The sequence below is a fragment of the Equus przewalskii genome, chromosome 21 (genome assembly GCF_037783145.1).
Source record: "Equus przewalskii isolate Varuska chromosome 21, EquPr2, whole genome shotgun sequence".
NCBI classification, from domain to species: Eukaryota; Metazoa; Chordata; class Mammalia; order Perissodactyla; family Equidae; genus Equus; species Equus przewalskii.
The window spans coordinates 2,919,594-2,944,556 of NC_091851.1; the positions used below are offsets into that span (position 1 = coordinate 2,919,594).

Genomic DNA, 24,963 nt, shown 5'->3' on the forward strand with positions numbered 1-24,963 from the left:
TGTGACATCTGGACTGAAATATTGGGTGGGGCAAAGGGTTAAGTGGAGAAAACCCAAAACTGGAAACCCTGGCTGGAGAGTGTTCAAAGGGTGGCCCTGAGTTCACAAAGGGTGGCCACAGTTGAGCGACAATGGCACAATGGCCTGATTAAGTAGAAAAAAGGCCTTAATTAGCCTCCAGAGCCTACCTGAGTTCTTCTGTAGCACGAAAAGGAGGCAGAAGTCCTCACCTGCTTCACGGCGAATGCGGAGGGCAGCTGTCGTGCCCAGGGCAGAACCACCGTGATGGGGACAAAACACCCACTAGCCGAGGTTGATATCTACACCGCAGACCAAATTGGCGGTTAAAACCAGAATTCAGGGAAACCTGTGGGGCTGGACAGGAAGAACCAACCGCTCAGCCTGCTTAACAAGAGAGGCGACACCTGTCAGTGAGCTGCAGACTCGGTCAGCGACACAAGCCTGGGGCCCCGAAACATCTGGAGGACCAAGGGCCCTCCTTCCTCTGCCAATCACCCAGAGCCCAAAGAAGCCACAGGTGCCATCTTGGGCAGGAGAAGCAGGAGGATTAGAAACTGCCCTGATAGGAGTTGAACTTGGATTCAACTGGATATTTACCTGAAATGCGATTGTGTTAAAGCGGAAGACACTAAGGCACTCTTAAGGATCTTAAGTCCTCTTGCCCTCACCTTACTACTGTTGACTGTCAACTTCCCAGAAGACCCCAGGAAAACCTGCTGAAGAAACAAAACTAAGTTTAGCAGATCTACTGCAGTATGATCTTGGGAGCGTCTCCGAATGTGGAAGTCAGGGTCTGCACAGGGTGATTTGAACGAACGTTTTGCGAGGTGAGGAGCCATTTGGCACTGGGCAGAGTTTGTGACCGAACGGCTTGGGGTGGTGAGCCCCGCGAGACTAGGGACTTGAAGCAAATCTTGAGGAAGCTGCTGGTTTGGAAAGTAAGCTATTTTAGTTGATGCACAATCTTATTTCTGAGGATCAAGTGTTCCTGGAGCAAGCAGGTAAGTTATTTTCACTTGGTCCGAACACGCTTGATACAGTGTCAGGAATGAAAACGGGTGGTGTTTTAGGACACCAGCAGAGAACTCTGCTGGCTTCAGTTTTCACTACTCAAAGGGGTGGAGCATTGTGAGAACAATCACATGAACTGAAAAAGTAAAGATGCCCTACTTTTGTTTTTGTCTTTCTAATAATCGATACATTACTATTAACTAAAGTCCGTTCTTTATTTGGGTTTCCTTAGTTTGTACCTAATGTCCTTTTCCTTCCAGGCTCCCATCCAGGATGCCACCACATTACATTCACTCATCCTGTCTCCTTAGGGCCCTCTTGGCTGTGACTGTTGCTGGGACTTTCCTTGTTTTTGATGACCTTGACAGTTTAGCAGAGTGCTTGTGAGCACATTTTGTCAAATGTCCCTCACTTGGGATTTGTCTAATGTTTTACTTACAGTTAAACTGGGGTTTTGAGTTTGGGGGGCAGACCACAGAGGTAAAGTGCCATTTTCATCACATTCTATCAAGGGAACATACTATCAAAATGACACCACTGTAAATGTCACCTCGATGAGGTGGCGTCTGCAGCTTCCTCCGCTGTGAAGTTATTCCTTTTTCCCCTTTCTGAGCTGTGTCCTTTGGAAGGCAGTCCCTGTGTAGAACTCACACATGAGGAGTGAGGCTTATGCTCCCCCTTCTTGAGGGCAGAGGATCTACATAAACCATTTGTGATTTTTCTGCACGGGAGATTCATCAATTCTACTTCATTTATTGATTTATTTGATTATTTTTATATCAGTACAGACTCATGGGTATTTGTTTTGTACTTTGGGTTATAATATAATAGTATTTTAGTTATTTTCTTGTGCAAATAGTTCATCCTTTGCCACTGGCAGCTCTGTCAGCAGGCTCCTGAGTCCCTTTCTGTTCCTCCATCATTGGGTGCTTCTTTGTTCTAAGCCTTCCTTACCTCCAGGCACTACAAGTGGCACCAGGCTCATCTTGTATATTCTCCGCCCCAGTCTGAGAATCAGCCGTTTCTTCCAGGAGCACTGGTTCCTCTTACTGGAGAATGGCATTAGAAACCAAGATCTGGATGCCAGATGTGTTCATGCTACTGGGTGTCATAGCTTCTAGCGGCATTTCTTCCTTACATCTGAGTACTACATCTGTGACCCTTGTACATGTGACTCTGCTTCTGCCCTTCCCATAACAGTGTCACTTGGGAAGTCCTAGAAGTCAGCCATGGAGAGAGGACCCAAACCTGGTCTCTCATTGTGAAGACATTCTACAGGACAGGAACGGTTTAATCAGAAGCAATACTCTGTGAGCTGCAGCTCCAAAAAGTTAAAAATGGCCTCCATGTGTCCCATACCGAAAGCAAGAGGAGTGTTCACTTTTCCAGTGCTAATTCTGAGATTTAAACAAGGTAAATTAGAAGTCTGGGAGACGAAGGCCCCATCTTGATGTGACAGCTGACTGCTCACAGCACTGTGATGAATGAGTCTGTAAACCAAACACATCAATACCTGATGGGCGTGAGAAGGACAAGGCTTGTTACCTTCACCGAGGTTAAACACTTTCTCTCAGGCGTCCTGTGAAACCAGGCTCCATAGTTACAGTTTGATCCCAAGACAAAGACATAAAGGTCAATGTTTGCAGGCAATTCTTTACCATCAAATTAAGATGTGACAAATTTGTCTATTCTTTGCTGACAATATTTTGCTTCTTCTGCAAAACCAAGATTAAAGTGAAAGAAAAAAAAAGAAGAAAGACTAAGCTTTTAAAAATTTCTTAATTCAATTCTCTGGTTGTTTCTACTCATTCATGGAGATATTCTCCATAGTTGTTTTGAATCTAATAACTGTGCCATAAAAAATTTTTAAAAAACCAAAGCAACAAAATAACGTTAGCAAAGAGAGCTAAGTATGACCCTAGTGAAGACTTAAGTTTCAACTAAAGGAATTGGGGCTTGATGAGACATTAGCTATGAGGAAAAAGAATGTATGCACTTGAAATCCCTTCTGGTAGTAAGTTCTGATATTTTGTGATTCTACCAACTAGCATATATTCACCCTGGGCCTTTGAGGGCCTACCATTCCAGGGGCTTTGAGAGCAGAGAGGCCTCAGGTAGTTTCTTGTGCACATTGTCATGTAACCTGTTTTATGAAGCATGGTTGATTGGGGCAGGACTCAGCCATGATCCAATGGCACCCAACCAGATCCTGGCACTGATCTAGGGACACCGTTGTCTGTGAGCTGGGTGATGAGTTGGCCTGGTATAAAAATCTGGCAAAATAGTGATACTCCATCCTGGACTGTGACTGATCAGTTAATCAATCCTCTCCTCCAGGAGAGAAGACGGGGCCGCCAGAGTGACTGTAGGATCACCAGAGCTCCTCTAATAGCCTGAACTGTAGTCAAAAGTGTTTCTGGTTTCCATGAGGCCTGGCTTTATGGGGGCTGAGACAGTTTCTTGTGCCTCCTAATTTCCTGGAGAGCCCTTATAATAGAAATGCTCATCTGTGGTTATGTGAGCATGTCTTGGCTCCTTGCAATTTAAAAGAGTCTAACAGAGTAGTAATACATTAAGAAGACCCAAGAATATATATTGTAGGTTCCTTGAAGGCAGGTATCAAGTCTTAAATGATGTCCTAAATGCTCAATATATGATTAGCAAAAGGGTGAACAAATGAATGAATGGCATAACAAGACCCAGAGGGATTCAGATTAGGAAGGCTACTGAGAATAGAAACCTTGACCCTGTGTTAAACAATACTAAAATTAGTCATTCTTTCCAGCCCCTTTGTTAAATTACTGAGAGCAAACTAAAGAAGCTTAGCTGCTTGTTTTAAGAATACCTGTTTTTGGAAGATAAGACCATAAACCAACTAAACAATTTACTTATCAAGACCAATAGCTACCTTAGCAAGACTCTCTTCCAGATCCTTGTCTTGCTGTGCCCACTCATCCAAAACTATCCTATCATAAACTCGCCCAGTTCAAGTCAGTTACCCACCTGGCAAGGACCACCCTAAAACTCACCCAGCCCAGGTCCTAAAGGTACTATTGATGCCCTGTCCTAATTTTTATCTTAAGTCACTAAGAGCCATCAAGGTGATGTTCCCCCTTACTAAGATGTGATAAATTTGTTTGTTCTTCACTCACGACATTTTGCTTTATCTGCAAAACCAAGTGGGTCTTATAAACATGGTTTTGCTTGATAAGTAGGTTTTACTGGTGGTCTTTGGGGGAGTGACAGTCAATACAACACAACCAGTTTTAGGTTCTTTTCCTTTTTTCTTTGAACATATGGTTCGCATTTCTTTGAGCATACAAAATCTACTGAGCACAGAGAAGTATAGATATCATTGTTTTCCTCAGAGAGCTGGAAGCATGAAGCCAATAAGCCAAGGCCTTTTTTCACTTCATCTCAGGAATAAAATAATTGGACTAGAAGTGATTTTAAAATCCTTTTCAACTTTAGGATTTGGGTTTCAGGAAGTCTATAAAACTGCTCACTAGATTCCATTCTGAACTAACATCCTAATTGCTCGCTACTGTGCTGAATGCAGAAGAAATCTAACATTGTCTCGACTGTGAAAAAGAAAGTGGCTTATGGTACATGGCAAACTGTGTTAAGGCCCCATGGCTCATTAAATACTGAGTGTAATTTGTCAAATATACACAAAAATGCACAGTTCTGGACTTGCAGTAAAGTATCTGTCATGAGAGTCGTTTCAGTCCAAATGACTCTAAAAAATGGCTGTCAATTCCAGACGTTTCCAACTGGATGGGACAACAGCCACCACATGTCATACAATACAGCACACACAATGTAAACATACCATTCACGTCCACAACTGAGATATTTATGGCATTTTCCATGGTTGCTATGTCAACCCACGGAGCAACCAGGCCATTAAATCATGTTGTCAGCAGGCCAAGACAGTAACACTGCAAAAAAATTCCAGTTGCTGACATGAAACATTGCATTTATCATTTCAAGACTTGTTTTTTTCCTAGCTGCCTCTTGCTTTGTGCTCATCACTGCTTTTGAGTTGGTCTTTTAGAGTACAAGGAGAATATGAATGAACTGTTTAAAATGCAATAGAAATCCCAGCCAATTCTTGATTACTTTTATTTTCACAGAACTTATTTTCTTAAGGTGGTAATCTTAAGGTCACACACCAAGAGAAGAAGGGATGTGTTGAGAGCTGACATATCCTTGATTTAGCTGGCCAGTTTTGAACTTTCTAACTTGGACTCATTACTTCATTTCTCCCCTCTACAAGAAACTGTTTTCAGCAAACTCCTGCATTTTGAGGAAGTTCACTCTGATTTCTTCTGAATCCAGTTTGAAAGTCTCCTGTCGAAATTCTTTTCCAGGATCATAGAGAAATTCTAATCAATAGAAATCTAATGGGCCTCATAATCAGTTAACAACACCACCCAGAGTACGTTTTTCTGGGCAATCTTGATTTTACGTGATCATATTAATTTCAGAAAAGGTGATTCATTGTATGCATAACTACCTGCAATTTAAATTCTCTCCCATTAGAAGACTTTTCACATAAATTCGCATTCAGGAAAAGATTTTCTGTCCCACTAAGTGTTAGGATTAATGGATAAAAAACAAGGTAACTGTGATATTTCGTTGTAAATGATGACACGATTGTCAGACCAAGGACTATTTTCTGTAAATAGAACAATAATGATGGGAAGTTTGCTCCGCTTTGCTTCATACTCCCTCTTTTCCTGCACACACCCTGCCTCCACTTCCCTTTGGTCACCTCCAAGCATGTTAAACTTGCAGGATTTTCATGGGGCTTCAGGCATTTTAGCTGCTCGTGTGCACAGTGTTCTGCTCTTCATTCTTCCTGGAGAATAATTCCAAGAAAGTACAGTCAGTGAGAGTTTTCAGAGGAGAACAAGCCTGGACATGAATCTTCTCTAACTGGTCATCAGAATAGCTCTCCGCCCCTCACTTGCCTCTGTAAGATGCATAGCCGTTGAAAGGTATGCTGTCCCACAGGCATTGTTCTGGAAAAGGGGGATGGAGGGTGACCAGGGAGTGTGGAAGGGAGCCAGGACAACAGGGTGTAGGACATCCAGGCTACTGCCGTTGAGCAGATACCTGAACAAAGATGAGAGCCTGGTAGGAATCCAAGTATCTCAGCCACCCAGAAGTTCATGGCTGAGCAGGAGAGGTAGCTCCTTACAGACCAGACATTGATAGGAGGCGACCCGGGGATCGGGGCTGGGGATAATGTGATCTGGGTCTTCAAGGTTGAGTTGGCACTTTCTGACAATTGCACATTGGGGAGAAGTGGCTTCCAGGTTAAAGAAATCATTGAGCAAGTGCCCGGAGGCAGGAAGATACTGATGGAGTCCCAGAGAGAAAAAGTAGATCATGTGCTTTCAAAGGAAGGGCCAAGCCGCGGAGGGCTATGGGTGAGGAACTTGCATCGGGAAAGGTTCTCAGTAGAAGGAGATGTGGTCAGATCCGTGCTCATGGGTGAGTCTGATGGGAAGGAGGATGAAGCCACAAAATCACGAGAAGTTTATTAGAATAATTGCATTCTGGAGAGGGAGAAAATAATACAAAAGGACTCAAAAGAGGTGATTCAAATTCTGAATGTGCTGAGATGTGGTGAAAATTCCTCTCCAAAGTATCTTGAAGATAAAAAATGATACATTTAGAATGAATAGGTAGTGATATGTTCTCACAAAGGAATAGTATACAGCAATGAGAAAGACTATGGTATAAGTAAGCACAAAAATATGGTTGACTCTTATAAAGAGAAAGTTGACTAAAAGAAGCAAGGTACGAAAGAGTAAATACAGTATGACTCCATTTATCGGGAGTTCAAAAACTCATCTATGCTGCTGGATGGCTAGTGGGACCCTCGGGGAGGGTGACGTGACTGGATGGGGCACAGCTGAGCCTTCCAAGGGGCTAGTGGTATTCTTCCTGATCTGAGTGCTGGTCACAGGCTATGCTTGGTCTGTGAAAATTCACTGGGTGGTACATTTATGATGGCTTCACTTTTTTTTATGTTAAACTTTGATAAAAATTTTCACGAAATGGCACATGTTGTTTTGGAGATCTCAGTTTAAGGAGGGAGATTATCTAACAGGTGGTCTTTAAAAGCTCAGCCCTTGAATCTGAATATAAGTGGGGTAATCAAGGTCATTTCACGGATTTCAGGAAAATTAGGAATTATGATTCAGCAAATTAAGCCATTGCACCATGTAGTGGAACCTGACATCTCCCTGCTCCGGTCCTCCCACCCCTCAGCCAAAGACTTGGAAGGTCAGATCAAAACCTACAGGCCTGGAAACAGTCAGTCGCCACTAGTAACCCCAAGAAGCAAACAACCGAGTCATTGTCTCATCAATTTAAAGGAAGCAGAGAATAAAAATTGATAAGGGCAGGGGCAGGGGACTATATCTCAGCAGCTTCAGAATAAAACCAGTGGAGCTCAGTTCCTTCAGAGTGGTAGGTAGAAATCCACCATTTCTCTCCTGCCCTGGGGGTCAGCCCCACTCTGGTGATTAGCAGAGAAACCTGTAATGATTAACTGGGCTTGTAGATACAGTGGTAACCCACAGACACAGACTTCTCACATCCAGGAGCCTAGTGCTTTAACACTGAGTCATGGCCTGTGTTCAGACAAGGAAGCTTGCAGCTATTAATATGCTTCAAAACCTGGACTCAGTGTTAATGTCTGCAGATCACTATAACCCTTCTCAAGTGCTCCCCACCTGGACGGAAAGGAAGCTTTGAATTACAAAAAGAAAAAATCCCCAAATGGCTCCCAGATGGATTCCTAAGAAGCATTTCGTAATGAGGAGTTTCCATAAATGCATTTAATAAACTGTTTACAGATTACTAACTTCTTGAAAAGGGAGCAGTGACAAAGAATGATGGTAGTGTTGGAATGACAGCACAAAATATAGGCGCCTAGGAAAAATGTGATCCAGAGTAAAAAAATTCTTGTTAAACGTTACTTCAATAGCACATACATGGTTCCTATGAAAACTGTGGATACAGTCAACATTTTCAGCTTCTCATCAGAACTGGTTTAGGCAGACAATATCTTTGCTTCCTACTTTGATAAAGAATGCATTGTATTTTCATAGAACTCGATGTTATTCGGAGCTGTCTCACAGATATGAACACACTTGAGATCTCTCCCCCTTGACTCCCGCTTTCCCTTTTGGCTGCTCGTTCATTCAGCAGATGTTGTTGGGCACCTTCTAGGTGCCGGGCCCTGATTTGGTTGTTGGAGACGTAGATGGTAATAAGTCAGGTCTGATCCAGGACAACTGAAACGGACGTTCTTGCTGCTATGGCCTGGTACAGTCTCATTCCCTCTGGCACTGGCTTCTGCCAATTCCTCCCAACTCTCCCCACCTCCAGTCAGCCAGCTCCCAGCCCTTCCAGGACTCTGGCTGTTAGGGTGGTGTCCTTTAAGATCAGATCTGATTATTTTACACCATCCTCCTTGTTTCCTTTTGGCCTCCATTCCACAAAATGATAAACCCAAACAATATAAACATGCAAATTATCCCCCACTAAACAAAAACAAAAGTAAAAGAAAATAAACTTTTAATGAGAAGAAAGGAAAGTTCTCAGGATAAGAAAGACGTTCAGAGGCCTTCCAGGTCTGACTCCAGATTTCCTTCCCATGATCCTACCTGATCTTAGTGTCTTCTCTAGGCCCTTCTGTGCCTCTCTATGTCAAAATGGTTTCCATATTTGTCTTTTATTTAAGGTGTATCTTTCGCCTGGAATGCCCTTTCCTCCACTTCTGTCTATAAAAATTTACCCATTCTTCAGACCTCAAGTTCACAGGTTACCTCCTTCATGAAACCTGTAGAGAATGGTCTGCTACTGGCATCTCTTCCCAAATCCGTGGTCAGTGACGTCATTTGGCAGCTTGAAATCAGCCCTGATGAGAGTATTTATACCACGGAAATTGCGAAATGCTACAAATCAGAGTTTGATTTTTTGTTTTGTTGACTATCTGGACTTAAGACAGTGGTGGAGAAAATGTTAACATAGCAGATTAAACTTAAAAGTGTGCTGTGTTTGTAGCCATTGTATTGTGAAAGCACGTCCACTTGAGGAAACATCCTTCAAGTATTTGAAAATTGTTCCCTAATTGAGCAAAGAAGCCTCTCATGCTATTGATGGACAAATGAAGTTTCAACACATATTTTAATTGTTTCTCTTTTATTTTACCAGTTAACATCAACAACAATATCAACCAACATTCGTGTTGCAACTACACTTGTTGATCAGGGAGATGAGCAGCTTCTTTGTTGAATCTACTAGTAATCCAGAATGGACATGCCCCTTGCTCTGCACCCCTCCCGCAGAACCACAGCCGCGGGTCAGCTGGGAACGCAAAAGTTCAGCAAAACCAGCAAAGGCATTCTGTTAGAAACAATTGACTGTATGAAATTTAAAATGAAGACTATTTTATATTTTATTATTGTTTATAAATTGTGTGCCACCCATTCATTATCTATAATGAGCAAATAAGCACACACACACACACTTTTTGCCAGAGAACCAGTTGTTAGACGTTTACAGACCAACTCTAAAGACCCTGGAGAAGCAGGAAGAGAAGGGAGGGACTGACTAACTTATCTGCTCACCTGCTCACTTGCCCATCGTGTGGCCTCTCTTAGGGCTGTTGTAAGGAGACAGGGGTAAAGCGCATGAAGCTCTTGGTGCCCGAGCCCTGGCATATGGCCATAATAACAGCAGTAAGCATCTCAATAATAAATATGGCGAATGTCTGTGAGTACTTGGTATGTACCAGACGTATTCTAAGCTCTCTGTTTACTCTTCATGGCTATTTAGTGGGTTCTGCATTACTCCCATTTTACAGATGGAAAAACTGAGGCATACACAGATTATGGAGCCTGTCCAGGGCCCCACACTTGGGAGTATTCAGGGTGCTACTGATAAAGGGTTAGGTAACATTCAAATGTGATTTTCGGATGTGATTCCTTTCTCTCTCTTTTTTCCTCCATCCATTTGTCCTTCGTCCTTCCACACTCTCTTATTTCCCCTTCTTGTTGCCTTTCTGTTTCCTGATGTCAGCTTCAGCCACTGAACGAGAGGGAGGGGAAACATCAAACGAGATTCTCCTTTTCTTTTTCTTTGCTGCTCCCTTTGAGGCATTATTGACTAAAAAATTATTTTGATTTGACTTGGAGCTTATAGAAGTGCTGCAATAATAGTACAAAGAAATACCATACACTTTCTATTCAGATGACACATTTGTTTCGATTTTGTCCTGTTTACTTTATCTTCCTTTCTTTTCCTTCTCTCTACGTATTGTGTGCAGACGTCGAGCTGTCCAGGCCAAATCGACCACTGTAGCAATGACTTATTTCCTCAATTCCTCTCTACGTTCTTGTGTATGAACAGAGTCACAACTGCCTTTTCTAATTATGATGTCCCTTTCTGTCTGTTCACAGCAGAGCACTATTAGCCACAAATTTTGATGGTTTGCGTGAGTGACACCCTACTTCCCATAGAATTCCATGGAACACACCTTAGGCAGGTATGCACTATGTGTTCAAAACCCTTGAGTCCAAATGTTTTTCAACATCCAGCAATTCAAGGATTTGAAAAGATAAGATAGGAAGTATTGCGTGCATTTAATAATATCCCCAGTGAGGTTTAGGGGAGCAGTCCCATAACCAAACACAAATATTTCTGCAGCAAATGCATGCGGAATAAACAAAGACTTTTACACAGTCTCAGTTCAGTTCAGTTCAGTTTTAGTCACCAATTGAGTTTTGGTGTCAAAATTTCAGCATTCAGAGCTTCTCACTTTTGGAATTGCACATAAAGAGTGCAGGACTGTACTTTTTTATATGGTAAGAGATAGGCTCTAGATACATACTTTAGCGATTGATCAAACGCATAGCAATTACACTGCATGGAACACTGAGTAAATAGATCAGTTTTGTTTTAATTAACAGTATTAAAAATTATAATAATCTCAATAGTATTTTAAATAACAGGATATTAACAACATCTTGCTAAATATCCACACCCCCCCACACACGCACATATACCAGGGTCAAATTTAAGTCTTAAAGATGATAAGCAAAGACTGATGCTTTCTTTCTCAGCAAGAAGGGCTTCTGTGAAGTCCTAGGGAATTGAGAACTCAGTTGCAAGGAAGGCAGTGGCTGTCTAAGATGGTAGGACATATTCTGACCATTGGAACCATAGACTGGTAATAAAATTCTATATTAATGAATAGACAGGTCCGTGTACCCGATCGCAGTCCTTACAAGTTAGTTGACATAAGAGTAAATAATAGAGTCTATTTTATAATAGCACATTGGTTACACTTAAAATCACTAGCTTCTCGATTGCATTATATGCTTCCTATGTTTACTAAATAGAATGAATAGTCCCCATTTAGCAGCCTATCCTGAGACCTCTTCCCTGTGAAACTTTCATTTTGTTGTATTTTTCTATCAGATTCCATCCAACATGAGATTGGACACTATCTCTTCTCAAATGACTTCATTTGTGTTATTCACTACGTCTACTAGAATTTTTGTTTCTGAAGCTAAAAGTTGGTACTAAACAAATAGTTGAGGCTGGTTGCAGTCAATTTAAAAAAAATGCATATTTGATTTGGGATGGACCTTAATACTTATCCTCGATATGTGAAAATTTTTGTGATTAATTTCTTGTTACATATAATTTATTCTCGGTATCCGTTTATTAGGGTCGATTAATATTATGCACATTTGAAGGACTGAGAAAACGAGAGTTTAAACAAATTGCCACAGTCGTAAATCAAATCAGAGTGCCTCAGCCAGTGATGGCATGTTTTACAGGTTCCAGCGTAAGTACTGAATTGCACTATACACGGCGATACTTGGATCTGACTTGCTGGACTGAGAGACCAGGAATCACAGGTTTTCTGAAAGATCACTTTTTGCCCATAGAAGGCAGCAAACCCCCTCTCTTGGAAAAGATGCCTCCAGGTTGATGCTGCCCTTAAAACTTGAGGCTGAAATGCAGAGCTGAGCGCATCCTGGCCTTGGAAGCATTTGAGAGCCCAACTGTCAGCCCAGACGCAGTGAGGTGCCGACTGTGCAGCGCCGCCTTGCTTTTTTCTTTTAAGGATGTGATGCATCCTATGAGCAAAGTTGCAGGGTCTGCAGCCGCCTGCCTGCCGCCGGGCAGCTGGTTTGGTGTGAATTATCAATGGAAAGTACTGCGAACTCCACTGACAATAGAGGAAGCTTCCAGATTTGTGGAGGACACCCTGGCAGGCAGGCAGGCCCCCAAACAGGGCTCCGTGGAGAAGAGATGAGATTTAGCGGGCCGGCCAGAAGAGAGGCCGCAGGGGCACGAGGGCGGATGCCCAGAGACGTGTGCCCCAAAGGCGGCACATTCCAAGGACTCACCCAGAGGAGGAAAGGCCAAGTGCTGGCGGGACGGAGCTGCAAACCAGGCTGATTACATTTTGCAAGCACTGCTTCCCAGCTCAGACATAAAATTATATTTAAATTTCCTGCCTCTGTGCAATCAAAAGAAGCCAACTGAAAGAAATGTGCACTTCAAGGCTGTAAATCTGAAACTTCCTAATCCCCGAAAAGTCCACACTAGACTTCTTGCCTCCATGGAAACAACAAAGCATTCAGCCAACTGATTGGCCTCCAATGAATTTTAGATAAGACAGCTTGGAAGGGAATGGATGTGATTTTAATGCAGAAGAAAGCGCTGGAAGGGAGGTCCACTTGGTTCATATTTGAATAAAGCAAACAAGGCAGACGAAAGGCTGACAGCTGTAAATGACATTGTCAGTACAAAAATTATCAGCCAGTTTACAATCTGTTTGCTTATGTTGAACAAACAGACTGTGTGTGGCATCCTTCGGCCTCGTGAATGGCAGAAATACTTGCGGGCTTCAGAAAAGCTATCTGCTCTCCTGCAGCCCGGCCACAATTAGATCGCCATTTGACAGCCACACTGAAAAGGCACTGTGTCCCCCGCCTTTCCCCCATGGCCCCTTGCCTCTTTGCTTTCTCTTCTCCTTTCTTTCTTTTTCTTCGTCGTCTTCTTCATAAGACAAGCAGTGAAGTTGGGCAGAGGCACTTGTCTTGTTGTATCGATGGCGTGAATTATGTTAGTTCTGTTGCTGGATCAAGCCGTTTACTGATGTGTCTGACATTCCAAGTGGGAGATCTTCAGTAACCTAGCAAGGCTCAGGGCCAACAGTCTTCATTTTCTATTCCTTACAGGAAGCAGGATCTGGGAGCCCCCGAAAGAATGTCACTTTTCTCTTCTTTGTGCAGTCTGTCTCGGAGACCCTTTGCTTTGAACTTGCTAACGTTGCATTTGGTGCTGAAACAAAACACAACAGAAGAAGGGCAATGCAGCGAGTGTCTGGCCCTATTCCTCTCTGAGCAAGGCCCAAACCGCCCAGGTTTCAGGAGGGGATAATAACCCAGTGGGCTCTCACTCCTCTTGGGGTCTGGGCTGGAGTCTTTAACTCAGCCCCCAGCCCGAAAGCCATGAGTTGTGTGGTCCCATTGCTTAATCCCCCCTGTGCTCTGCAAACTCTAACTCAGAAATAGCTCCTTTTGTTCAGAAAGAATGGGGAGCAAACACAGGTACTAATTTTATCCCTCACGTTCTCAAAGGCTCACCCTTGTTGAACTGCATCAGAGAGATTTAAGCCTCTGGTAGTGGCTTTTCATGGGGCCAGAGGCTGTTTGGATACTCCTGGCTTCTTACCTACAGATTCCTGCTCACCTTGGAGGAAGGAGTAACACACCCTCCTGCCCCGGGGGCCCATTCACCTTTGCAGAACTACACACTGGAAACCGAATAGTCTCACAGGAAGACAACATTTGCCTCCAAAAGCCAGGGTTCTGATCTCCAAGTTCCACTCTGTGCGTTGTCATTATTTATTGTGTCGCTTCCTTGTTAGTGTGGCCCAAGAAGCCTTCAGTTTGCGGAGAGGAACCAAGCCTTCCCTTTACGCCTCCTTCTTTTTTTCCTTTTCTCGTATAAAGAATCTGTTTAAAGGTACTTGGTTTATTTGACTGGAAAAAACCCTACCGATGATAGGTGAGTGTGGTGTGTTTCCAGCAGATAACCAGAGGCAGGACTGCACACAAAGCCGGAAAACTGTGGTAATTACTGCTAAGCAGCGAAGCATCAAAACACCTCTTGTATGGAAAGTTCATCCAATTACCACTAACCTAGAGAGGAGAGTTATGCTTCGGCTGGGCTTTTCATTTTAATCTAAATTGCTGTTTCTTTTTCTCTGATATGGCCATCGGTCATAAAGAGTTGACCATCATTAAAACTGTTTGATTTGGAACCCTGTAGTGTTTGGCTAAGAGGGTAAATGCAAATTTGATGAAAGAATAAGGATAAATTTACATATCAGCCTCAGCTCACATGGAGAGAGTAAACACTCTGTTTATCTCAAGTGTCACTTTATGATTTCAGTAGAATATAAAACTGACCTTGGCCCAGTCATTGCAAAGGCCTAAATGGAATATACGGTTGTCTAAATACGATTCACTGAAGTAGAAATTGTGGGCAAACCCCGTGGAACTCAGCAAACAGGGCTGGAGAGAGCAGCGCTGGGAAAGCGTTTGTTCTGATAAACTCCAAAATGGAATTCTGGAATGAGGGGCCGGTGAGTAAGAGACGATAAAAAAAGTCCTACTTCATGAATCTTATTCAGTCACCATGAATTAAAACATCTCATGCGGCTGTAGTTTTAATCTTGAGTTATCTAAAACTTAAACAGCATAAAATCTTGAAAACCAGTATGAACAGTCTAATAGAGTATGCTTCCACCAAACCTTGATTTTATCATTTGGAGACAAGAATAAGATCACCATTTGTTTGGTTTCTAGAAGCTGTAATTGATTGGAGGAACTTCAGCCCTCGGTGGCAGTTTACACTGCAAGAGGATAATTCCTTTTGGCTGTTTGAATCAAGCACGTTTGCATTTTCCACAACATTTTTAATTAGTTTTTTTTTCAAGCTAAGTCAACATTCCTCAGCGTGTGAAGGAACGTCAGACTCTTGTCCGTAATGAAGGCTTCTGAGCGGGCACGGAAACGTCCAGAGCCGAGCACAGGCACTTCTGATATTTCACCCCCACTTTCTCACCAAAAAGTTTATTGTAGAAAACAAAGGAGCAAAATAAGATTATGCTCCCATTTGGAGGAAAGGTGATGGCATAATATCTAGTAAGGTGATGTGGGATTGTATAGACAGACATTTTTTAGTTTGAGCTATGGATATTTTGCCCACTGTAGAGGAGAAAAGAAATAAAAGAATAAAAGAAAAGAAAGGTGAAAAGTATTTGCAGACATAAATAGTTTTAATTAGATAATTAAAAAGTATTCTTACAGAACATGTTTATGCATTTACTTTTATAGGCCACAAAATAGTTATTTTTCAAATAAATAACATACCCACATAGAATAACACAAAGCTTTAACAGGAGACCCCATAGGAACTTCACATCTGACTACAGTTTGCATCTGAATTACAAATAATTACGCATATTTAGCAACTTCTTCCATCAGAGTTAATCTGAAATTTTTGAGGCTTAAGTGGGTGGGAGTTTTGAGGAGCTAATATAAATATGGAGAAAGTACCTTATTACTACCAAAACTGTAGCCAGATTTCTCAGTGTTTGAAAGGAAAGTGACAGGTTGTCTACACTGGAAAGAGAGTAAAAAAAATAGTACGTGTGTGTTGGGGGGCATATATATTTGAGGAAATAGGATGGCTGAGAATCTGTCTTTGACATCTGTGTTCACATCATGCGACCTGGAGCCCAGCGCACAGCGCTGCCTCTGCTCTGAAGTGCTTGTATGAGGCCAAGAAAGGGAGGCTCAGGCTGAAGACACGATCCCGCAGGCTCAGGAGGCTCATCCTTCCCCACACCCCAAGAAGGTCCAGTCTGAGCTACAGAGCTTCCAGAAAGTGTCTGCTTGCAGCACATAGATGATTGACACTTCAGGACTCTAAAGAAAATAACTAAGAAAAGAAGGAAAAGTCATCAAAGGACAGGGATCTGAGTCTCCAGATAAGGGTATGGGAATGGCACGTGGCAGCGGGGTGCTCTTGCAAACCAGGGACCATCTGTCCCCTAAAGCCACCTCAGAGAGCACCATTCACTCAAGGAGGAAGATCACCTCCGCCTGTCTGCCTGTGGACGACGGTAAGCCAGGTCCCCACAGCACTGAAAGCTGGAACCAGAAAAATTGTAAGCCACCCACATGGTGATCAAAATGTGGCAGATCCATACACGGGATTATTACTCGGCAGGAAAAAGGAATGGAGAACTGATACATGCTACATCATGATGAATCTTGAAAATATGATGTTAAGTGAAAGAGGTCACAAAAGGCTACATGCTGTCTGATTCCATTTCTGTGAAGTGTCCAAAACAGGCAAATCTTGTGGTTGCCAGGGACTTGGGGTAGGGGCAGGAAGGAGAAATGCCTGCTAATGGCTATGGGATTTCTTTTCTTGGGTGATTAAAATGTTCTAAAATTAATTCTAATGATAGTTGCACAAATCTGTGAATATACTAAAACGACTGAACTGTACATCTTAAATGCATAAGCTTTATTGTATGTGAATTATATCTCGATAAACTTGTTAAAAAAAATAAAGGAAAACATGACAGCCAGGACAGTGACAGAACCAAGGACGAGCTTTCAAAGAGAACTGCGTAGACCTCGAAGCAGTTCATTCCTGTTCAGACTGCTTCCACCCTGCAAAGAGAGTGAGAAGCAGAATTAAAGCCGAACTTAAATGTGATAAATATTTGTGGGCTGTCTGTGAAGTGCCAGTATGGTGGGCTGCGAGGGAGAAGGAGATGGCTTGTGGAACTCACAGTCTAGCATGACAGAGGCTAATATATACAATATACAAACACTTAACAAGATCTTCTTCTTCTTCTTCTTCTTCTTTTTTTTTTTTTGCTGAGGAAGATTAGCCCTGAGCCAACATCTGTGCCAATCATCCTCCCCTTTATATGTGGGTCACCGCCACAGCATGGCTGATGAGTGGTATAGGTCCATGTCCAGGATCTGAACCCATGAACCCAGGCTGCTGAATTGGAGCATGCCAAATCGAGTGAGTTTACCACTCTGAGATGTGAGGATCTCATCCAAAGGGCAGCATTCAAGTCCACACATCTCAGTTCAGAAGACGCACGCTTCAAAGAATGTGGTCAGGATTTGGCAGAAGCTGCCAATCACATAAGATACAGAGAGGTGGAGGGAAACAGGAAAAATCCACCTGGGCAGGAGCGGATGGGCACGGGACAGTTAGTGTCCAGTGTCACCATGCCCTCGCTGTGAGTGTCACCTCATTTAACCCTCAGAACCCTAAGAGGGAGGCAATAAGCAATGGGATAAACTAGGAATGAGGGGACATGATCATTCCATCAAGTTTCCGTACAAACTTGCATTAGCTGTTACAGGGACGTGGAAGGCACAGATCTTGTCTACAGAGGATTTATCACCTAGTGTGTCAATATGTCTTAGCAATATCCCTAAGAGGGAGGTGATGTTATCCCGATTTTGACAGATGAGGAAACTAAAGGATAGAGAAATTAAGGAATTAGTCTCAGATCAATTACTAAATAGCAAAACCACTCGAACATAGCTCTATTGAGTATCCAAATTATCCCCTCACCCACCATCCTAATCTACTTTCTTGTTCCAAATAGTCCCAAAGTATGTAAATTTTACCAACAAACAAGCTTCGAGAGGCAGCAAGTTCCTTTTCTGTACTCAGTGAAGAACAGAGAGATACTTTCCGAAACAGTGTGCTCCCAGTCACTGGAGATGTTCACACAGGGGCCGAAAGACCACTTGTTGGAAAGGTGGCTGGTCTACAGTCTCGGCATCAGATGACCTGTCTGTATTCTTCCAGCCTGTGATTCTGATGCGGTGACTGCGGGATCCAATGAAGAGCACTGGAGCCCCTGTGTATAGTCGCGCAGGTTGGGACAACTCTGAGGAGGGGGCACGTTTCACATTCATACACATCATTGGAATATTTAGTATGACAGTCTTCCTGAAAATGCTAGCGCAGAGTTTTAGGGGAGAGTAGCCATTCCCTACATGCCCCAAGTTTCTATTCGGGCCTTTGGGGCACTGACCATACCTGATTTAGAAAGATAATTGTGTAGACAGGGGATGGACAGGAAGTTGAAGGACCCCACAATTGTGGATAGTAGTTGGTCTTTAGGAGACCACTTTCAGTGGGTTATTGGTGGAGAATAGGACAGAAGCCAGGCTGATAGGTTAGGGAGCAGTGGCTGATCAGAAAGTAGAGGCAGCGAGTTTAGAAGGGTGGCAGTGAAGAGGAAATATGTGGAGCTGCAGTTTGAGAGGGAAGGAGGCCAAAAATTTTTTTGAGAAGGGGGATGGGAAGACATATTGACACACTAGGTGATAAATCCTCTGTAGACAAGATCCGTGCCTTCCACGTCCCTGTAACAGCTAATGCAAGTTTGTACGGAAACTTGATGGAATGATCATGTCCCCTCATTCCTAGTCTAGGCACTTAATATAACAAGACATATTTTTTGGAAAAAAGTCTATATTTCTGGTCTTCAATGGATGGAAGGATGGCCCTGCTCTTACAGAATTGAGAGCACACACTTCAGCATGTCTTTATGAGAGAAAGGGGGAGAATGCTTCTAAGCCACTTGTCAGGCATGGAACCAGCTGGTTTCATGGTCCAGCTTTGCTCTCAGTGAGTCCACTCTTAACACCTCTCTCAAATGCAGTGCGTGGCAGAGCAACACAGGAGAGTTTGGGTGTAGAAGGCCCAGAGTAGTTTGGAGACCAGGAGGTCAAGGCAGATCTGGAGCCGGCCCCTGCACCTCAAACTCCTCCTCCTGCTGTCTCCGAAGCATCCAAGAAGCTACAGCTGAAACCCCTGGTCACGCGTCAAAGCTCTTAACCTGGCTCAGGGTAATTAATGAAAAAAGAAAAAGCAGCTGGGACTATTTTATCATCCCATTGTATCACTATTATTAAGCTCTTAAGAGAAGGAGTTTTGCAAAATAATATGCATGACAGGTTATAACTTATAACATGTTATAAGCGTGATGTTAAAGCATGCCATATGAAAAGAGTATGACATGTCTTTTTAAAAAAAGCATGACATGTTAAAACATGTTGCCTTACAACTTCATTATTACTCTCTTATTTCCAAAGTACCACATGCTTGTTAAAGTGAACAACGGTGGGATTATGAATGATTTTCATGATCTTCACAATTTTCAGCACTTAACAGTAACCATTGTTATTATCCTTGTGTCTTTTCTGTATTTTACTTACATATACACATAGGTAATTGTTATTTATGTAATTAAGTCCATCACTCAGTGTGTTGGATAAATGAACGAATACATATACTCTTTGGTAATTTTTCCCTTAGAAATACATCGCAAATTGTTCCCACAATTAAATGTGTTTGTCTACTACATGATTTTTATCTTCATATTATTCCAATCCTGTGCACATACAGCCACGTGTCGCTGAACGAACGGGGATACGTTCTGAGAAATGCGTCGTTAAGCAATCTCTTCCTTGTGTGACATTGTAGAGTGCACTTACACAAAGCCGGACGGTGCAGCCTACTGCACACCTGGGCTGTATGGTCCTCATCTTATGGGACCGCCCCTGTCTGTGTGGTCCGTCACTGACCGAAATGCCATTATGCGGCCCATGACTGTATATCATTATTTGTTCAGAGTTTTTCACTATTGGATACTTAGATTGTTTCCTTTTATTTTCCATTATAACTAATGCTACAGTGAACATATTTTCTCCAAGCTCTCATTATAATCCTTAGGATAATCTGATATCGTAACATTGTAGATCCTACTTCACGGAGAAAATTTTTCTTTGTTGGTGGCTTAAAACAACACAAATCTATTTTCTTACAGTTCTGGAGGTCAGAGTCCTAAGATCCAGGTGTCAGCAGGCTGCAGCCCCCCGGAGGCCCCGGGGGAGGAGCTGCTTCCAGGCCTCTTCCGGTTTCCACAGGCGGCCCACGCTCCCGGCTCGCGCCCCTCCCCTCTTCGGCTCTCTCCTTTTCATCTTCACATCTCCTTCTCTGGCTCTAACTCTCCTGTTCCCTCTCCGAAGGACCCTAGTGATTACAGTGGACCGATCTGTCTGATCCAGGACAAGAGAGAATGTATTTTTCAGGCTCTTGTCTTTATTGCTAAATTACCCCTTAGCATGGTTACTCCACTTTACGTTTCCGTGAGCTGACGTGAATGCTCACGTTTCTGCCCTTGTACTAAGTGCTGGGCCTATTCATTGAAAAGAAAAATATTGGCCAACTTTATAGGATAGATGCTGAATTAATGCATGTTTATATTACATGATAAATTTGTTGAAATTATTAAAATTTTCATTTAATTACAAATGAGGTAAAAAATTATTTCCTGTAGTTACCATTTATTTCTGTCTTTTCTTCAGTGAGTTGCCTGTTCATATCTTTTGCCAAATTTTTTGCTGATCTATTGATGTGTTCATCTTTTTCTCATTTAGTTACAAAGTATCTTTTTTTTCAGTTTTTTTATTTATTTTTTTTATTAATGTTATGATAGATTGCAACCTTGTGAGATCAAAGTATCTTTTATATAGTAAAGATATTAGTCTTTTGTCTGCCATGTATATTGTGGAGTGTGTGTGTGTTTTGAAATTTGATATTTCATGTAATCAGATATGTCGCACTTTTACGTGATGGTATCTGTGTTTGCTATTACGCTTACACAACTCTTTCTTGTCCTGAAATCATCGATTTCTTTATGCCCTGATTTTTGTTCTAATTGTATTACATGACAATGTTTACCTTTTAACTTTTAAGAAACCACAATTCATCTGGAATGTATGTATGTATGATATTGTATGGGGCTCTAACTTGGATTTTTTCCCCAAAGATTTAACTAATTATCTCATTAACTTTTATTCTTTCCTTTTTCTATTATTTTGAAAGCTATTCTTAGCACACCCCGAATTTTTATATGTACTGGACGCTCTGGGTTTCTGTTGTGTTCCTTTAACCTGTCTACTCTTATGCTGATATCACACTGCTGTAATGATATATCAGCTTTACACAGCAGTAATCTTCAAAGGAGCAGAATGGCCAGGCCACAGCAGGACGTTCACTGCGGCCACAGCAGGTCTTGGAACTGAGCATCAGGAGACCCACGTTCTCACGTAGGCATCGCCACCACTCTGCGGGTGATACAGAGTCCCTGAAAGTTGTAAATATATTTCTTCATTTAAAAACTTACATTCTGCCTACCTGAAACTGGAGTTATATCATCTTTTTCACCAATCTCATAACTTTCGCAGAATCGAATGGGTGAAACTATATCAAGGCACTTAAAAATGCTGTTAGTGAAATAATTTTTCCTTCCTACAGCAGAATAAAAACGACCTCAGATTTTGTAACATTTTTTTTAAACGAATATCCCTGGTTGGAAAGAAGAGAGAGGAAGATTCTAGGTTTAGCTCTCAGCTCCAAGAATCATCATTAGAACTTGCTATGTGACCACAGGACCTTCTTCTTAAAGAGAGAAATGCTTCAGAAAAAAACTCAAAGCTTATTTCCTCTTTGTTCTCAGGAGGAAAAGCCTGTTCAAGCTGCATCTCTGTCCTGAAGGCGAGCATGGCACTTGGCATCCTCACAGAGGAGACGCAGCCACTACAGAGGTCGCAGGCTCACTAGCTGCTGAGCTGTGTCTTGCAAAACTACCTTATGAGTAGTAGTTGCAATAAAATGTTGTCTACATGAGTACCTGCCCTGCGTTCATATTTAGATGAAAACTTTCCTCCCCATGAGGCCGGAGGGAGAAGGTCCCAAGGCGGAGTGCGCCAGGCGCAGAGCCAGGAGCGCTGGGCGGGAGTCAGGGAGCTGCAGAGCGGATCCCACCCCACCTTGAACTTCCTGAGGGCCTGGCTTCAGTTCCCCGGTTTGAAAACAAGGGAGCTGGCGGGATTCTCTCTCCCGTCTTTCCAATCCAAGCTTCCAAGGACTTGGTCACACTCAGTATTTGTTCACCCAGAGTTTGGGAATCACATTGCTTGAAAAGAAAACCAGCTGGAGCGGACGTGATTTATTAAGCTTCGGAAGCTGAGTGAGAGCTCTGTGAGGGCAGAGGCCGGGCAGTGTTATCTTTTCCCCATCATCTAGCACTGTTCACCAAGCACCCAGTGAATGCTGATTGAAAGAATGAATAGATGGAATTAAATAGCTGGGGAAGCACACTGGTGGTCTACCATTGGGAGAGGAGCCTGAAAGGTGTTTACCCTTCCAAGAAGTATGGAATCTTATTTCCCGCTGTCACATACTCAGCCTCAGTTTCAAGTCTTCCATCCCACCCAGGATAAAAGTCGGTAGGGCTCCTCCCACATGCAGATCTCCAGCTGGGCCATATTTGTCCACACAAACAACCCACTCCTTGTTTATTCTGCCAGCAGGGTATGTGCCCCGGAGGCAGCACTTCAAGGCCAACACCTCCTCTCAGGGGCAGTCCTGGAGCTGATGTAAGGCCTCTGCCCACCTGCAGGGAGGCCGTTCCCTTGAGCCGGGATGGGGTTCCCACCTCGGGAGCTGGAGCCATTGTCTCTCCAGCTCAGCTTGGCGGAAACGTTCCGTTTAGACAGGTGGCTGAGCTTTCTACCCACTGACACAAGTTTCCTTTTTCTCTAGCTTCCAGCTCCATCCTCCCTGCAGCTGAGGTCTGGCTCGGATGGGGGCAGGGAGGCCGAGGGTGAGGCAGCGAGAGAAGAGCCCATTCACTAGAGTTGCTTTTTGGTGGAAGAGGATTATCCTGCCTTCGTGTCATGAAATAGAAGGCAGAAGACAAGGGGCAGGTGAACCGACTAAACAGTCCGGAGGCCAGCTGCATGCCACGAGCCCCTTAGCCAGAGACCTCCAGAGCCGGAAGAAACCCAGGAGGAATGACTACGTTGCTTGCATCTACCAACGCACCCAGCCGCTGTTCTGACTGCCCTGTGCGTCGTGTTAAAGGGACCCAAGCTCCACCTTACTTTTAAGGTTTAGCCTTCGGGTGTTCATAATATACAGATGGGGCTAGGAGAAGGCAGCCTTCCCATGGCATCCGACTGCATGAGTCCTGCAAAGATTAGCAGCGTAAACTGGCAGGAGTCTTAGATGCCAATAAAAGGGGCCATTATGTATAAGATGTAGTTATTTCCTTCAAGTCAGAACTCTACGTAGGTAGCAATTGTCAGGGGAAAAGTACATTTCTCTCCTATCCATACGTATAACAGAGTCACTGATCGTGGGTCCTTCACATCCCATAGAATGGGTCCCCAGGTGGTCACACATGCCTAAATCTGAAAATGTCATCATGGCAAATAACGTCCCCCAATTCATTATAATAAAGAACTATATGACTCGAAAAGTAAGTGATTCCCATCAATTCTTTAATAATTCTGTAACCCCTGTTTCCTTGTCTAGCCTCATGACGTCAACTCTTCACTTCTGGGGCGTTTTAGAATGAGCACCCAGAAGATTCTATGAAAGGCCAGACAGGCCGGGGTGTTACGTGCATGGCTGGCTTGAGTCACTAGTCTGGGTGTTTGCTTCTGTACACCAGACTCTTAATTCGTCCTATTCCAATTTGTCCCTCTGCAAAAGGAACAATTAATGCATGGCCACTTGTAAATGTTAAAGCTGCAAATACTAGGCTAATCGTATAAAGCGTTTCCGTCAGTCAGAGGCCTCTGGCTACGTTAGGCCCACTTCTGGGAAGGAGAGAGGATCAGGGTGACCACGTTGCGTACGGGCAGGTAAAGGCACAGGAAAGGCAGCATCCGCGTGAGTGTGAGCTCATTTGATGGAATCAATGCAGGAACCGTGTCACAAATCCCTGAGAGAGCAAAAGGGGAAAAAAATCTCCTGAACCTTTTCAGCCATAAATAAATTCTTATGCAAACATATTTCAAAATGTGAGCGAGAGTGCGCACCCATTCGAATGAGGTTTTATTCACCAAGGGGAAGGTCGCCTTTTCATAGGGAGGACTCAGTGGCAGGGGAAGATGAAACCGTCTTCCACAGAAATGGGGTCATGTAGGTTATGGCTCCTGGAAGACTTATTAAAAAAGAAATAATTCCTACTTCTCATTCATAGGAAACTGGTCTACTCTCAAGAAGAATTTCAACTTTTAAATCGTGTAGTGTGATTTATTTTGTGGATAGACTGCATTTGTGATTTGATAGAATTGACATGCATTTGATCTAACAGGTTGAATTTTTTATGTAGTTGTTTTTCTTCCTTGATGAACCAGGCAGTTTCTTACTCACAGATCCATTTTGAATTTCGCATTCTGAATCAACTTGGGGAAGGAGCATATTTTAAAATTTCCCGAAATGTCATTCTTTTCATCTCACTCTCGTGTTTTTGTACAGGTGATCTCATCTGATACCTGGATGTGTTGAAAAAAATGATTTTTTGTGTTGAGCATAGAATTCATATATTCTTTAATAAATTAAATAGTTATAATTGGACCTTGTTATGTGATGAACCATTAGGCTCCTTTAATATAAGCAGAGCTTTAGAAAGTTCCATGTCATAGTTTTCTTTATGGATCCTTAAAATTAGAAACATTGTTTTTCTTGATTCTTTTCGGTTTACACCAGTAATACGTGATAATTTGCAAATATAGCTTAGATGCTGCCACTGTTGGCATTTTGATATATGAATATAAACATACACATAGATATTTTTACAGATTTAGGATCACGCTGTATGTAGACTTTCTGTTTTCTCTTTTGTTCCCATAATAATATATTGTGAGCATTTCCCCATGGCACTAAAGATTTTTTGACAACACA

General features: G+C 42.8%; 1 long non-coding RNA gene across 1 annotated transcript; it reads left to right on the plus strand.

Annotated features, from left to right (window-relative positions):
• The first annotated feature begins 206 nt into the window (after positions 1–206).
• On the plus strand, positions 207–24,644 carry LOC139078040 (uncharacterized). The gene is made up of 2 exons (XR_011530756.1): positions 207–1,022; positions 22,813–24,644. It is a non-coding gene; the product is annotated as an uncharacterized lncRNA (long non-coding RNA).
• The last annotated feature ends 319 nt before the right edge of the window (positions 24,645–24,963 follow it).